Source organism: Acomys minous, assembly GCF_964271855.1.
Source record: "Acomys minous genome assembly, chromosome: 13".
Taxonomy (NCBI): Eukaryota; Metazoa; Chordata; class Mammalia; order Rodentia; family Muridae; genus Acomys; species Acomys minous.
The window spans coordinates 1,763,794-1,777,650 of NC_140495.1; the positions used below are offsets into that span (position 1 = coordinate 1,763,794).

The following is a 13,857-nucleotide window of genomic DNA, read 5'->3' on the forward strand; positions in this document are numbered from 1 at the left end:
CACTCACTCACACACATACACTCACACACATATACACACTCACACACATGTACACACACACACCCCACATATACTCACATGTACACACACATACACTCACTCACACATATACACACTCACACACATGTACACACAAACACACACCCCACATATACTCACATGTACACACACACATACACTCACTCACACATATACACACTCACACACATGTACACACACAAACACACACCCCACATATACTCACATGTACACACACACATACACTCACTCACACATATACACACTCACACACATGTACACACACAAACACACACCCCACATATACTCACATGTACACACACACACACACACCCCACATATACTCACATGTACACACACATACATACACTCACTCACACACATGTACACACACATACAATGTACACATACCATATATTCACATGTACACACATACACTCACACATACACTCATACACATACACAAATACACATTCATACACGTACACACACACACACACACACACACACACACACACACCCCAGTGAGACATCAGAGCACCTGGCCTCTCTGTCAGTATGTGACCTTGGAAATTTTTCCTTTCAGTATCTGCCTGGGTTTTATTACTTTTATGAAATTATTAGGTACCAACTGCAATGGAAAGAGCATTAGAGGTTTAATTCCCATCTCCAGACATCAGCACACGCTTTACATGAACAGCTCTTTGGCCCCAGTGGCTCCTGCCTGCTCCGTGGTTCTTAGCCATCCAGCCAGGAAAAGCCACATTCTCCACTCCCTGCCGCCTCTTGTAGAATCTGCTTTAAGGATGTAGATCTAGCAAGTTCCCGGCTGCAGCGCCGAGGTTCTCCCCGCACCCCTGCCAGGGCTGGGAGGCACTCTGAATAAGTCACCCATAGTATCCCATCGTTATGCCACGGGGACCACCTGAGCCTTGGAGTTCAGAAGAGCCTCGCTTTCCCGCTGGGGCACTGTGGGTCACAAAGCAGAGGCTGCCGTACTGCAGGATTTCTGCCCAGTGTGGTTGGCATCCCAGATTCCCAGCAAGGACTCAGAATTAAATGTGAGGCTAACTGTGAGCAGGGACAGAAGAATATGCTGTCATTGGGCCAGGAGTGGGGCTAGGCACGTCATACCCTGTTAAAATCACGCTGTATGCCCTACTGCGGGGATTAAAAGCCGAGGCGGCCAGAGTCATGAAGGGTCTTGGGTCTTGGGTGGAGAGGGTGGAAAGGCTGCAGCAGCCGCTTGGCTCCTTGCCACAGTGAAATTGCTCATCTGTCCTGAAGTGAGTGGCCTCTCAGCTCTCCGTCCTTCCTAGTCTACTCTCAGGACACCCAAGACGGACAAGCACCGGGCTGCGCAGTGCCCTAGTACAGCAGCAGGATGGTACATACCCTGGAGGCGAGTGTGTCTGGGCAGCTTTCCACGGCTTCCTTTTCCTTCCTGAGTACCGGGAGCAATTTATGAACCTTTCTGGATCTTAGTTTCAGGATCTGCCAGCCAATGAACTGAGATCAGAAACCTGGCTCAAGCAAACACTTGGTAAGGGGGCATTTTTTTTTCCGAGACAGGGTTTCTCTGTGTAGCCTTCGCTGTCCTAGACTCGCTTTGTAGACCAGGCTGGCCTCGAACTCACAGCGATCCGCCTGCCTCTGCCTCCTGAGTGCTGGGATTAAAGGTGTGTGCCACCCCACCCAGCAAGGGGGCACATTTTGATGATGGTTATTGGTGCTGGCCACGTTGATGTGGCTGGCTCGCTGAGGACTGGGTAAGTGATGACCTGGATGTGATTTTCTGTGGACTGGCTTGGGGAGCAATACCACTCACTCTGAGGATAAGCAAGTGTCAGACAAGGACCAGCTCCTCGTAAAACACAGTGAGAACACCGGGGAGCAGTTATCTTCTGCACAGGTGATGCACACCTTCGGTTAGGATTCACACAGGACGATCATATAGCTACTAGATGACACTTGAGCACACTCCAAGAGAGTAAGACTCCCGAACCATCCGTGTTGCCACCATCCCAACTTTGTACCTGGGAACGAGAGAGACTAGGGCTACAAGCAGACGTATCTGTAGCCAAATCTACTCCGTAGCTTCATCTAGAACCTACCAGAGCCCAACAGGCCGAAGAGGAAGGAAATGATTATCTCAACACACCAACTGACTGTCATGTAATTTTTGCAAAGATAAAGCCCTGGCTGGCCTCATCCTGTCACCGCCATAACTGCTCTAGCTCCTTTGTGTGGTTGTGTTGTGCACATGGGAGGTCAGAGGTCAACCTAGGGTTTCCTTCCTCAGAAGCTATCTACCTTGTTTTTGTTCTTAGAACAAGGCCAATTGCCGGCCCAAGGACTGGCCAAATAGTCTAGGCTGGCCACGAAGTCTGAGGGACTGTACCAGCTCCACCTGCCCAGTGCTGGGATTATAGGTGTGCGCACCACCACTCAAGATTTTCGTGTGTGTGTGGCAAGCACCTCACCAACTAGGCCTGTGTGCTTTAAGACTCTGTTCCTACCTCAGGGCTTGCATGGCAGCCGCACTGCAGTGTCAGCGTTCTGAACTGATGCAGGGAATCAATCCTCAGAATAACCTGGCTAGCTAGACCAGTCCACATTGGTGAGAGGGTCTGCCTCAAAGAGAGAGGTGGGGAGCATCTTAGGAAGATTCCCTATGTCAACCCTGGGCCTACGCACGCACGCACGCACGCGCACACACACACACGCATGCACGCACGCACGCACGCGCACCCTCTACACTCACCATGGCTTGGCATTCTTGTACACGGGCTGTTGTTACTCAGGGTTAGCGGCTTCTTTGGCGGCGTATGTCTAGTCTGCATGGCAGGGAGTTGCCCTCTCTGGACAGCTACCAGCCGGGTATGGTAGGGGACTGGTAGGTAAATACCAAGGCTCTCTTGCTCTTTGGCAGGAACGATCTGAGATGTGTTTTATACCCCTCAGAGGTCGTTACGCACTAGCCCCCCTACATTCTTCTCCTCTACTTCCCCATTCCTGGGGACACCCCCCAGCATTCATCTGTCTGTAGGAAGTGTATTGATTTTGAATGGCATAGGTTACACCGTTCCTATGGTAACCTGCAGCAGGGCAGTCTGAGGGGCCGATGCCTGAAAGCTCAGTGCTCACCTTGTTCTGAGAACGAGCCATCCCACGGTACCTCCTGAAATGCCACATCCCAGGACTCTTGCTTTCCACCCTAGTCCCATGCAGACATTCAAGGACTCAGAACACACAAGGCGGGCCAACAGCATGGGCTGGGTAGGGATTTTCTTCTTAAGTTTTATATCTTTCTGTTTTATGTGTTTTTCCTGCACGTGTGTGTGTACACTCCGTATGCACAGTGCCTGCCGACGCCAGACGAGGGCCTCAGGTGCCCCCAAACTGTAGATAGATGACTTCTAACTGCCAAGTGGATGCTGCAAATTGAACCTGAGTCCTCTGGAAGAACAGCCAGGGCTCTTAATTCCTGAGCCACCTTTCCAGCCCCAGGTAGATATTTTCTACCTGTGCGGAGCCCACATTTCTTCATTGGTTTTCATAGGTGATGGGTGGATAACCCTGTAAGTGGCGCCTCTTGGCGCCTGAGTTTGGAGGCATAAACGCATGGGCTGTGGCAGGCGCACCGAGACACGGCGCTTACTTGAAGGCAGTAGAAAAGCAAACTGAAGGTAGCCAGCGTGCGCTCACACATCTTGGCAGGTGCCACCTAGGTGGGGTTGTGCAAGAACCCCATTGAGCTCCCGGTTCAAAGAGTCTGCTCGGCCTTGGAGCCCAGCCTGGGGTTTGTTAGTACAGTTAACATCACATGCAAATAGATTTCTCCTCTTTGGCTATAGCAGTCCATTAATTCAGGCCCCGTCTGCGACATCTTTATCCTCAGCAGGTTATAATCCTGCCAAATGCCTTTTCTGGAGTTTGCGTCACGCTGTGCTCGTGTGTGACAAAGCGATTGTGCTAATCCTGTCGTACCAGCTTTGAGGCTCTGTCTGGTCAAGGCGATGGTGGAAGAAGAGGGTACACAGGACTTTTGTCAAGATCTTTCCACTGCCCTGGTGCCTCCCTGACTTGTCCTTTTTCTTTGTTTCTTTTTGATTTAATATGGTTTTCATTGAATTGACCTAAGGTCAACCATAGTGTTGGGCATCTGCCAAGGCCAATTGTTTTGTGGACAGGAATGTCAGAGCTCTCAGTGATCTCCAGCCTTTCTCTAGCAGCCCCACACAACCATCAGTTAAACATGCCGAGGAGGCTGAAAATGGGAAGTTCAGCTATCCTAGGGCCATTGTAGGCTGATGGCAGACTCATTAACATGGGCTGTAAAAAGATGGCATCTGCTATCGCCAGGCAGGGTAGGAACACGCCCAGGTCCCATAGTGTGCCGTTCCTCCAGTCCACAGCCCAGTGTTGTTAAGGCCTTGGATTTGAACTGGGCTTATCCACAGAGGAGGGTCTGGGGGTGTAGCTCAGTAGACGGAAACCCTGGGTTCCATCCCTAGTAACTCCCGAGCTGGGGGGTGGCGGGGCCAGGAAGTACAGGCACTAAGAAATCAAGTTCAAGGCTGTCTTCAGCTACACAGCTGAGTCTGGAGTCAGCTTGGGTGTCATGAGGCCCTGTCTCACAGAGAAACAAACACTACAAGTCCCGGGGAAGCTGCCTTCTGCCTAACTTGGAGCATGCTGTCTCCCTCTCCAGCCTTCTCTTGGCTTGTTATGAGATGGCCGCACCATAGACCCCCTGCATATTACAGCTCCAGGGATTTGGCTGCAGAGGCATGTTAGCCTTGCAGGGTGCTGCTGGGGTGTGCTCAGCGAGCATCAGGTGAAGGTTCACTCACACTTGCGTGGATCCGGAAACTGGTCATACCTACACTGAGTACACGGTGGCGCGCCCCACAGGGCCTTCAGAGGGGGAACTCTACTTTCTTGTCTGATTAGTTACAGAAATACAGCAATGAGAAGACCTACCTATCTCACTTCTTACTCTGGCGCGTCTTCTGCGCTACCCTGGCCGACTTCGGTGCGTCTGCAAGGAGAGTAAGCACAGGAGCTGCTGTGATCCTACCCAGTCCCGGCCCTTCACCAGCTGCTGCGACTCACTCACCTGAGGCAGGAGGATCTTAAGGTCCATGTTAGCCTGGGCTACATAGCAAGACCCTGTCCCAAAGTAAACAAACAAAACAATAACCACCACCCCCGCCCCAAACACACCAAAGAATAAAATAAAATAACCCAAAATGACAGCTTCAAGACAAGAGGTGCCTGGCACACTTCTGAAACCATAGTAAACACTCAAGTAATGGCTACTGTGGTTCTGTGGCTATGGGGTCCCCTGCAAGGCACTGGGGCTTTGCTTTCAAATCCTCATCCACCTGCCTTCTAGTCTCTCCACAGCATTCGCGGAGAGGCCTTTGCATGGGGTGAGGAGGGAAATCCACCAGTACAGCACAAGGTTTCTCACTCAGACTCAGGAGGTGAGGTGGCCTCACTGTTGTCCCGCTGTGGACAGCAGTGTCTGTGTCTGAACATCCTAAGCCCCAAAAAGCCTGTCCATGTGAGTCAAGCATATGGGGAGTGCTTTTAAATCATGGCATTCACGAATAGATTTGAAACTGCCGAGTGTGACATAGCTGACATCTTTCCGATGAGCTTGAGTGTACATCGTTAACCCTATCTGGTGTCAGGTATGTCAGGACAGGGTTTTTTTTTTCCTTTGCCATGAAGACAGGGTTAGTTCGCTACAGGGAGGTTCAGTAGGCTGCCTTCAGCAACCCAGCCACTTCCCACCCTTCTCCTTCCTCCCCTGGATCCTGACAGAGCTCTTCAGAGCCGAAGTCCTACCGTGAGCTGAGCCCACACCATGTCCTTGACATCAGATCTCACACCAAATCCATTGTCTTTATTTATTTACTTGCGTGTAGGGTGAGGAGGGAGATCATGTGGAGGTTAGGGGATAACTTGTGGGACATGGCTCTCTGCATCCACCATATGGGTTCTGCAGAAAGTACTGTTAATTGCTGAGCCGTCACTTTGGCCCCCCAAGTAATTTTTTTAGTTTCAACTAGAGTGAGACATTACTGTTTTACCAAGAAGACAGGCACTGTAATGAGCTTAGCCACAGCTAGGTCTCCTGTGAATTCTAACCTCACGTTCCCTTTCTTTTTATTGTGTATTTTTAAGACAGGGTCTTACGTAGCCCAGGCTAGCTTCCAACTTCTTATATAGCTGAGGATGATGTTCTTAAATGCCTGGTCCTTCTGCCTCCAACCCTGGGATTATAAGTGTCCATCAGAATGCTGTGTATTTGCAGTGCTGGGGTCGGACCCAGGGCTCTGTGCTTGCTAGGCAAGGACTCTACCAACTGAGCTACGTCCCCGGTCTCCTTTTATTGTTTTGTTGAAATATTGCATTTGGACTTTTGGTGGGGGCGTAGGATGAGAGTATATGTAAAAAAAAAAGAATCTTACAGTGGCGGGGAGGGACTTAAAATTAGACAATCCCAGCACCTAACATACCATAATGATTGGAATGCGATCCTCTCTCTCTCTCTCTCTCTTTCTCTCTCTGTTTCTGTCTTTCTGTCTCTGTCTCTGTCTGTCTGTCTGTCTGTCTCTCTCTCTCTCTCTCATACATCTTAACCCAGTTTTCAGTTGCAAATCTGTTGAACGGAATCAGTCTGCAATGCCATGCTAATTAAAACATGATGGAATCAGGCGATTTGCAAAATTAGCAGACTGACTGTCTGGCCTCAGTGGCCCAGGGGAGGCCCACTGAAGCCAGCCTTTGCATTGCCTTGTCACGAGTCTGTTGAGAAGACAGTTTCTCCATCATGGGCTGGAGCAAACCTCGCCTACCTAGCCGACTGCAAACATCTCTGAACTTTGTTCACCGGATGAGAGACGTACGCCATTAGCCTCCCATTAGCATCTCTGCACATTTCCTCCAGAAAGATCAGTCATGCTCCAAGCCAGACACATGGCCCAGCTCATAGCTCATCTTGGGAGGTGGAGGCACAGCTCCTCCGTGATGGATCTGGGGATCTGAGTGCAGCTGTGGTGGGGGGAGCAGAGCAGAGTGGTAAGTAGGGCGTTAGGAGACCGATGGTCTGTGTCATGCGGCCATTTGATTTATGCATTCGTGATACCGAAGTGTCAGTTTATGATTCCTTCTTTTCCACACCTCAGCTTTGGTGTCTCATGTGTGTGCATGTTCGTGCATCCGTGTGTGTATACATATGCACATGTGTGCGAGTGTGTGTGTGTGTGTGTGTGTGTGTGTGCGCGCGCGCGCGCGCACATGCATGTCCCATTCTCTTTTTAGCCAATGTTGTCCGTGCTTCGTGTCTTGGGATGTTGGAGGCTGAGTGAGGATAGAATCCTTGGTGTCCTCTACTTAAATAATCCAAGTGTGGCCATTTCCAGGCGCCCTGCCTTCCTTTTCCTTTGCTGCTGAAGCTGCCTTTCTGCATCTGCATCTGGCCCCTGCCCTCTCTCCCCGGCACTGTGGGCATCTCCGTCCTGGCTAACAGGAAGCGAAAGCCATCAAGAATGGATGGTCCCTGGGGAGCTATGGGGTAAAGGGCTCCCTCCCTAAAGGGGTGTGGGCTCCTTGCCTCCCACAGTCATGTTTCCAGATGCCTCTACACACACACACACACACACACACACACACACACACACACACACACACACGAAGCCTCTCCCTCTGGAGCTCTAGGAGGGCTCTGCTGAAAGCCACCTTAAGCCATTTTGGGGGACAGGGACATGGCCCTGGGTAAAGAGAGTTGCTTCCTGCACATATTTCTAGATATCTGCATCCCCTCACCAGCCCAGGGAGGAGAGCCGACACAGCACAAACACCAACAGTCTGCAGCTGAGACAATCCCTCTCCACCACGCTGGCCACGAGGCCATCATCCACCGGCTCCCTTCCCTGCCTGTCCCCTCAGCGCTTCCAGGGAAATCCTAGGTCTTCTGGAAGGTTCCAGCTCAGAGCAGATGAGCTGTTGTCCCTTCCTGTGGGGGCTCTTGGCAATTCCACTTCCACAGCACTAACTGCTCCCTTGTCAGGTGAAATAAACAAATACAAAGCTGGAAGGAGAAGCTCTTCTCACGGAAGAAAAGAAGTTTTGGTACTGGGGAGTGGTGGGGGTGAGGGGTGGGGGGGCCTGAATCGGTGTCAAGACCCGAACTGCCTGGCCTGCTGCGCCTGTCTTCAGGAGACCCACTTCCTTCCCACAGTCCATCTGTGGGGCCCTGTGATGCTTCTCTCGAAAGGTCCCATGACTTCTGCCATGACAGAATCTTTCTAGTATTTTTTCCAGGAAATTATTTGTACTTAAGGCAGCCATCACTGTAGTGACGGAGGATGACACATCTTTAACGGAAGGAGCATCCATAGACCAGCAAGGGAAATCCTGCTCCAGGATAGAACACCTTACGGATAGCCCAGCCAGTGCTCAGGGTCGGCTTCTGGGAATGAACAAGGGAGGCTGCACCTCTCACACTTGCGGCCCTGAGCTGGGAAGACAAGGGAAACACAGACTCACTCCTGCAATGTCGCGTGCATCCCTTTCAGAGCTCTGGGCATGCTGCCCAGCCACTGTGTAAAAAAGTGGCCAGCAAACACAAAAGCAAAGGCTAAGTCACAAGTGCAAACTGCTCCAGGCAGATTGACTACCGCCTTGGCACAGCAGCCGTGGGCCTTGCAGACTGTGACTGCTCTTTATGGGATGCTATTGCTGCAGCAGCAGCTGAGGACTCACTGCAGCTGGCACTTCTGAGGTACTGCAGTTCTGGACTATCTACCTCACCTCAACAGAGTTTCAGGGGCTGGGAAGATGGTGCAAGGCCAGAAGGACCTGAGTTCAAGTTCTTGACCCGCCAGTTAGATCTCCAGGGGTGGTTCTCAGGTTGAGGGGCGGAAGACAAGAGGATCCCCAGGGTTTTCTCACCAGCAACTCTAGCTCAGTCGGCAAGTTCCAGGTTCAGTGAGACACCTGTTCCCCCCCAAAATACGGTACCTGATATGCACACGTGCTTCTGAGCTCTGGGAACAGAAGGCAGATTCCGCACGCAGAGGTGCTCCAGGCCTGAGCAGTCATGGGAGGAACAGGAGGATGAGAAACACAAGATGAGTTAAGGGAACAACAGGGCTTCCCTGATAACCCGACCAAAGACAAACCACCGCATAATTAAATGCTAACATCACTGAGAAGCGAATGCTTAGACAAAAATCCCTGAGACTTTGCTCAAAGTAAAGCCCTTTTTTGTCACAGAGGACAGCAAAGACATCACGATACATCTGCACATTCCAGAGATGATGTCTTATTTGGAAATGCTACATCCTATGCTGGCCAATGCTCCACCTGTGCCTCGGTTTCCCAATTGCTAAAACGGGATTAGCAGCACCTTTGAGTCTCTCTCTCTCTCTCTCTCTCTCTCCCTCCCTCCCTCCTTCCCTCCCTCCCGGTTTTTCGAGACAGGGTCTCTCCATGTAGCCTTGACTGCCCTGGACTCGCTTTGTAGACCAGGCTGGCCTCGAACTCACAGTGATCCGCCTGCCTCTGCCTCCTGACTGCTGGGATTAAAGGCGTGCACCACCATGCCTGGCTCCTTTGAGTCTCAAAATCAAACACTAGGTGCCTGATCTGAGGGTAAAGCTGTTATCAATTCAGACCTCACTAGCTGTCCCAGAATAAACCCACTCACCTGTGGGTACAGGAGGGCTTCTCTGTTGTCACCCCGAAATATCCTCATTCTTCATTCTGAAAGAAATTTCCAGAAATTAGTCATCTGTCATCCTGTCAACTCAGCCGAAGCAACTTTGGAACACAGGTGAGTTTCATGGCCAATGGAGGAGTTCCTGATACTGCTGGCCAGACTGGACGCTGCAAAACTGAGGGTTGGGTGGAGGATGGGGGAGCTCTGTCAGCCATGGTACTCCACACAGAGCTCGTCCCAGCGCAAGCAAGTTTTCCTACAAAGAGATAGGGCACAGTCCCCTCCGTGACTGAGCACCCCTCAACTCCGTGTGATTCAATGCCTCCAGTTCCTGGCTTTTGTGGGCCTTCCAAGCACAGGAGGAGAGAGCATTGGAGCTCCTGATGCAGAGATGGAGTTCTTTCTGATTGTTTGATTCTGAAGTTGACGTTTCCAGCCTCCCCACCTCCAGCCCCCCTTACACTTTGAAAAAAAAAGAAGAAGAAGAAGAAGAAGAAGAAGAAGAAGAAGAAGAAGAAGAAGAAGAAGAAGAAGAGTGGAGCCATACTCTGTGGATGGAGCACTGACACAGCCTAGCCAAGGAAGGGCATTCCTTTCTGCCTGCCTCCTACCCCACCCCAGGGCTGAGGCCCAGGAAGCACCATCAGGAAGATGGCCTCAAGTTTGGAGGTGCACAGACTAAGATTCTCAGAGTAAAAGCACTGGGCAGTGTTATACAACCAAGGCTGCCAACACAGAGGACACATTTTGGAGCCCAGTAGCCACCAAAACCACCAGAGCTGGCCTGTAGCCTCTGCCGCACTGGGATCTGTCATTCCTTAGAGGCAGACCCAGTGCCTAGCCGCCACGCACTGCTTTTGGGGTCTGTTGCTCTCCTCAGTCACACATTACCTGGGACCCCAGGCTTGCTGTGGAGACAGGCTGAGGGAGTGGACATGTAGGCCGTTTATGGTAAATGCACTACTCTGCATGGATTTCCAGAACATTCCATGTACATTATGCCAATAAAGTCTGGAAGTACAGCCTGGAGTACCTCTTCAGCCATCCAACCTGCCCCTGTGTTGTAGGGGCAGATGCCTGGCCTGAGGCAAGGCCCCTCAGAACTGAGTCCTCCTTTCCGGGGACCTCTGACATCTGTGCCAGAGACGACAGTGCTCAGGAACTGAAATGCTCCAAAAGACAGCAGCTTCTATGTTAGTTTTTCCCAGAGGTGCAATCTTGATCTCGGAACCGAAGAATCCTTCCGACCCTTCCAGGGACTGGGGAGGAAGGAGCCGGAAGCAGGCTCAGTTCTGTCATAGGACCCAGGGACCTGTGGCAGCCCACCAGGATGCTCTCTGACCAGGGCCGGGAGTCTGCGGTGCTCGCTGGCCCAGCCCAGCTGATTTTCTGAATTAGTTTTCATCAGCTGGGGCCCTAAGAGAGGACGCTCACCTCCGTAGCACCTTCCTGTTCCAGACACCAGAGACTCAGCCTAAAAAAGGAAAGTCAGCAGTAACCTAGTTCAGGGCCTCCGAGGAGGGTCAGGGACACGTGGCGGGCGGGGCTCGCAGGCTCTGGAAACTGCCACGTCGCCCCACTGCCTCATCCCACACACCTCTGTTCGAGCCCTGTAGCCATCTAGTGTGCTGGCTCATTTTTATGTCAACTTGACACAGCTAGGGTTTTCTGAAAAGAGGGAACCTCAATTGAGGAATTGCCTCCATCAGATCCAGCTGTAGGGCAGATTCAGGTGTGTGCCACGGGATTCAGGTGTGGGCCATGGGATTCAGGTGTGGGCCACGGATCCCTAGCTGATAGTCATAACCCTTCTGAAAAATAAGCTTCCCAGAGAGCATTGGGACGTTGCTTCCTGGCTCTGTAGCCCCCGCTCTGTGTGCATCTCAGCTTCTTCTTAGCTAGATTGGGGACAGTGTCCCTTGGAGAGCAGCAGGGCAGATCGCTCCAGATGATGGGGGGAGGACGAACCATCACCGGGCACAGATGAGAACAGGGGAGCCAATGTGTTTTATTTTTAATTCTTACTTTAGGACCTCTGTTCTGATCACAAAAAGAAAATTTTCCACCTGGCCTGTGATTTCCTGTGAGAATTCCTTTATGACCCAACATCTAAGAAGCTGAGCTTGATTCTGCAGAATTTGGTAAGCAGTTATTCAAAGAACAGACCAATAAAAAGCACCTAAGTAGCAGAGCTAAGCCAGGAGGGTGGCCACTGCCACTGTGAGCAGGACACCAAGGTGGCCAGCCTGTCAGGCTTTGTTCATGAGGATTACCGGACCCAAGCATTAACTGTCAGCCACACAGTCAGAAAATTAGTCAGCAATTTCCAGTGACAGCTCTTCTTCTGAGCAGTAAGAGAATAATCCAGCACTAAGTCCTTCCAGTCAAGCTGAGGAGTGGGACCTGAGGAAGCCGAGGGCCGCCTGCCAGTCAGCGGGAAGGAGGGGCTAAGTCTTTGCGTGAGACTGCTGCTGCAGCCTCAGCTTTTACTGAATTCCTCAGGATTATCGGGGTCTGGAGATTCTGAATGCAGAGATCACAAAGACCATGTGTGTGTGTGTGTGTGTGTGTGTGTGTGTGTGTGTGTGTGTGTGGTGTGTGTGTATATGTGTGTGTGTGGTGTGTGTGTGTGTATATGTGTGTGTGGTGTGTATGTGAGTGAGTGGTGTGTGTGTGAGTATGTGTGTGGTGTGTGTGTGGTATGTGTGTGGTGTGTGTATGTGGTGTGTGTGTGTGTGTGTGTGTGTGTGTGTGTTGTGTATGTGAGTGAGCGGTGTGTGTATGTGTGTGGTGTGTGTATGTGGGGTGTGTGTGTGTGTATGTGGGGTGTGTGTGTGTGTGTTGTGTATGAGAGTGAGCGGTGTGTGTGTATGTGTGTGGTGTGTGTATGTGGGGTGTGTGTGTGTGTGTGTGTGGTGTGTATGTGAGTGTGTGGTGTGTGTGTGAGTATGTGTGTGGTGTGTGTGTGGTATGTGTGTGGTGTGTGTATGTGGGGTGTGTGTGTGTGTGTGTGGTGTGTATGTGAGTGAGTGGTGTGTGTGTGAGTATGTGTGTGGTGTGTGTGTGGTATGTGTGTGGTGTGTGTATGTGGGGTGTGTGTGTGTGTGTGTGTGTGTGTGTGTGTGATGAGGGATGGGGCAGGCGGAGGAGGCTTCCAAGTCTGGTTTTTGTCAGGTCGGAGTCAGAAGTGTAGCTAAGGTCCTGGTGCCCCAGAAGCTGCTCTCCCCCTCCACTGAGATGAGCCCACGTGTGGAGGCTCTTGCCACACAGCACCTCCTGCTGGGACCGGACCAGGCCTCCTGCAAACTGTGTTATATGCTTTGGGCCTGGTTACCCTGGACCCGTCACCATCTCAGCATCCTGATTTTCCTTCTGATCCACTTCCAATCTGGGCTACTAGGGATTGTGGGCCAGCCTTCCCTGCCTGCTGTCTGCACTGCCTTCCCCTCCCCCAGCCCTCCATCCTGGCTGCCGGGGTTGGATTCAAGAGTGAGAGTGTCATCAACTGACATTCATCAAAACTTGCTCGGTCCCAGACACCAGCGGCCAAGAGGTGGGACCCGCTCCTCCGCTGCCGGCTCACGCTAATCTCTATTGAGGACTTGCCTGACAAAACACATTACTGTAAGAATTGCCAGCCTGAAAATGAGGCTGTGTTTATGGCTCGCCTCTATTTTTCTCTCCTAAAGGAAACGACACTTCGATCCCAGCCTCCATGGCTCACCCTCCCCTATTATCTACCGAGACTTAACATTTAATTTCTCCTTCATGAGTAAAGCTTTTGTTGGCAGCATGTGCAGAATTATAACACACATCTTGGGCTTCTGCACTGGTGTCTGAGATGAAAAAACACGAAACAATGAGCCTCGACGTACTGCTTTTAATATGGCACGATGAGTGGCATTTCCCAGGGGACCACGTTGTGTTCATCTCACTGCGGCTACAAAGGCCCTGTGCTGAGGAGGGGAGCTCTGCGTGCATCCCACAGAGGCCCCCAGCTGTGCTGAATGAAGCTCCCTCCTGAACCAGCGGCAGCAGCCAGGACTCCCATGTCTGTGTGATGCCGGCACCACAGGCTCTTCCCAACCTTTCACTTTTGT

The 13,857-nt window shown here is 51.5% G+C and overlaps 1 long non-coding RNA gene across 5 annotated transcripts in view; it reads right to left on the bottom strand.

Moving 5' to 3' along the window:
* Positions 1 to 254: 254 nt before the first annotated feature.
* Positions 255 to 13,857, bottom strand: part of LOC311582073 — a 99,765-nt gene continuing 86,162 nt past the window's right edge. For 4 of the 5 annotated variants that reach the window (XR_014773999.1, XR_014774000.1, XR_014774001.1 and 1 more), the window contains 4 exons: positions 9,746 to 9,801; positions 9,058 to 9,126; positions 5,005 to 5,062; positions 255 to 1,527 (listed from right to left, as the gene is read on the bottom strand). This is a non-coding gene — a long non-coding RNA (uncharacterized lncRNA). The remainder of the gene's footprint in view (positions 1,528 to 5,004; positions 5,063 to 9,057; positions 9,127 to 9,745; positions 9,802 to 13,857) is intronic. The other variant, XR_014773998.1, reaches the window with a different exon arrangement.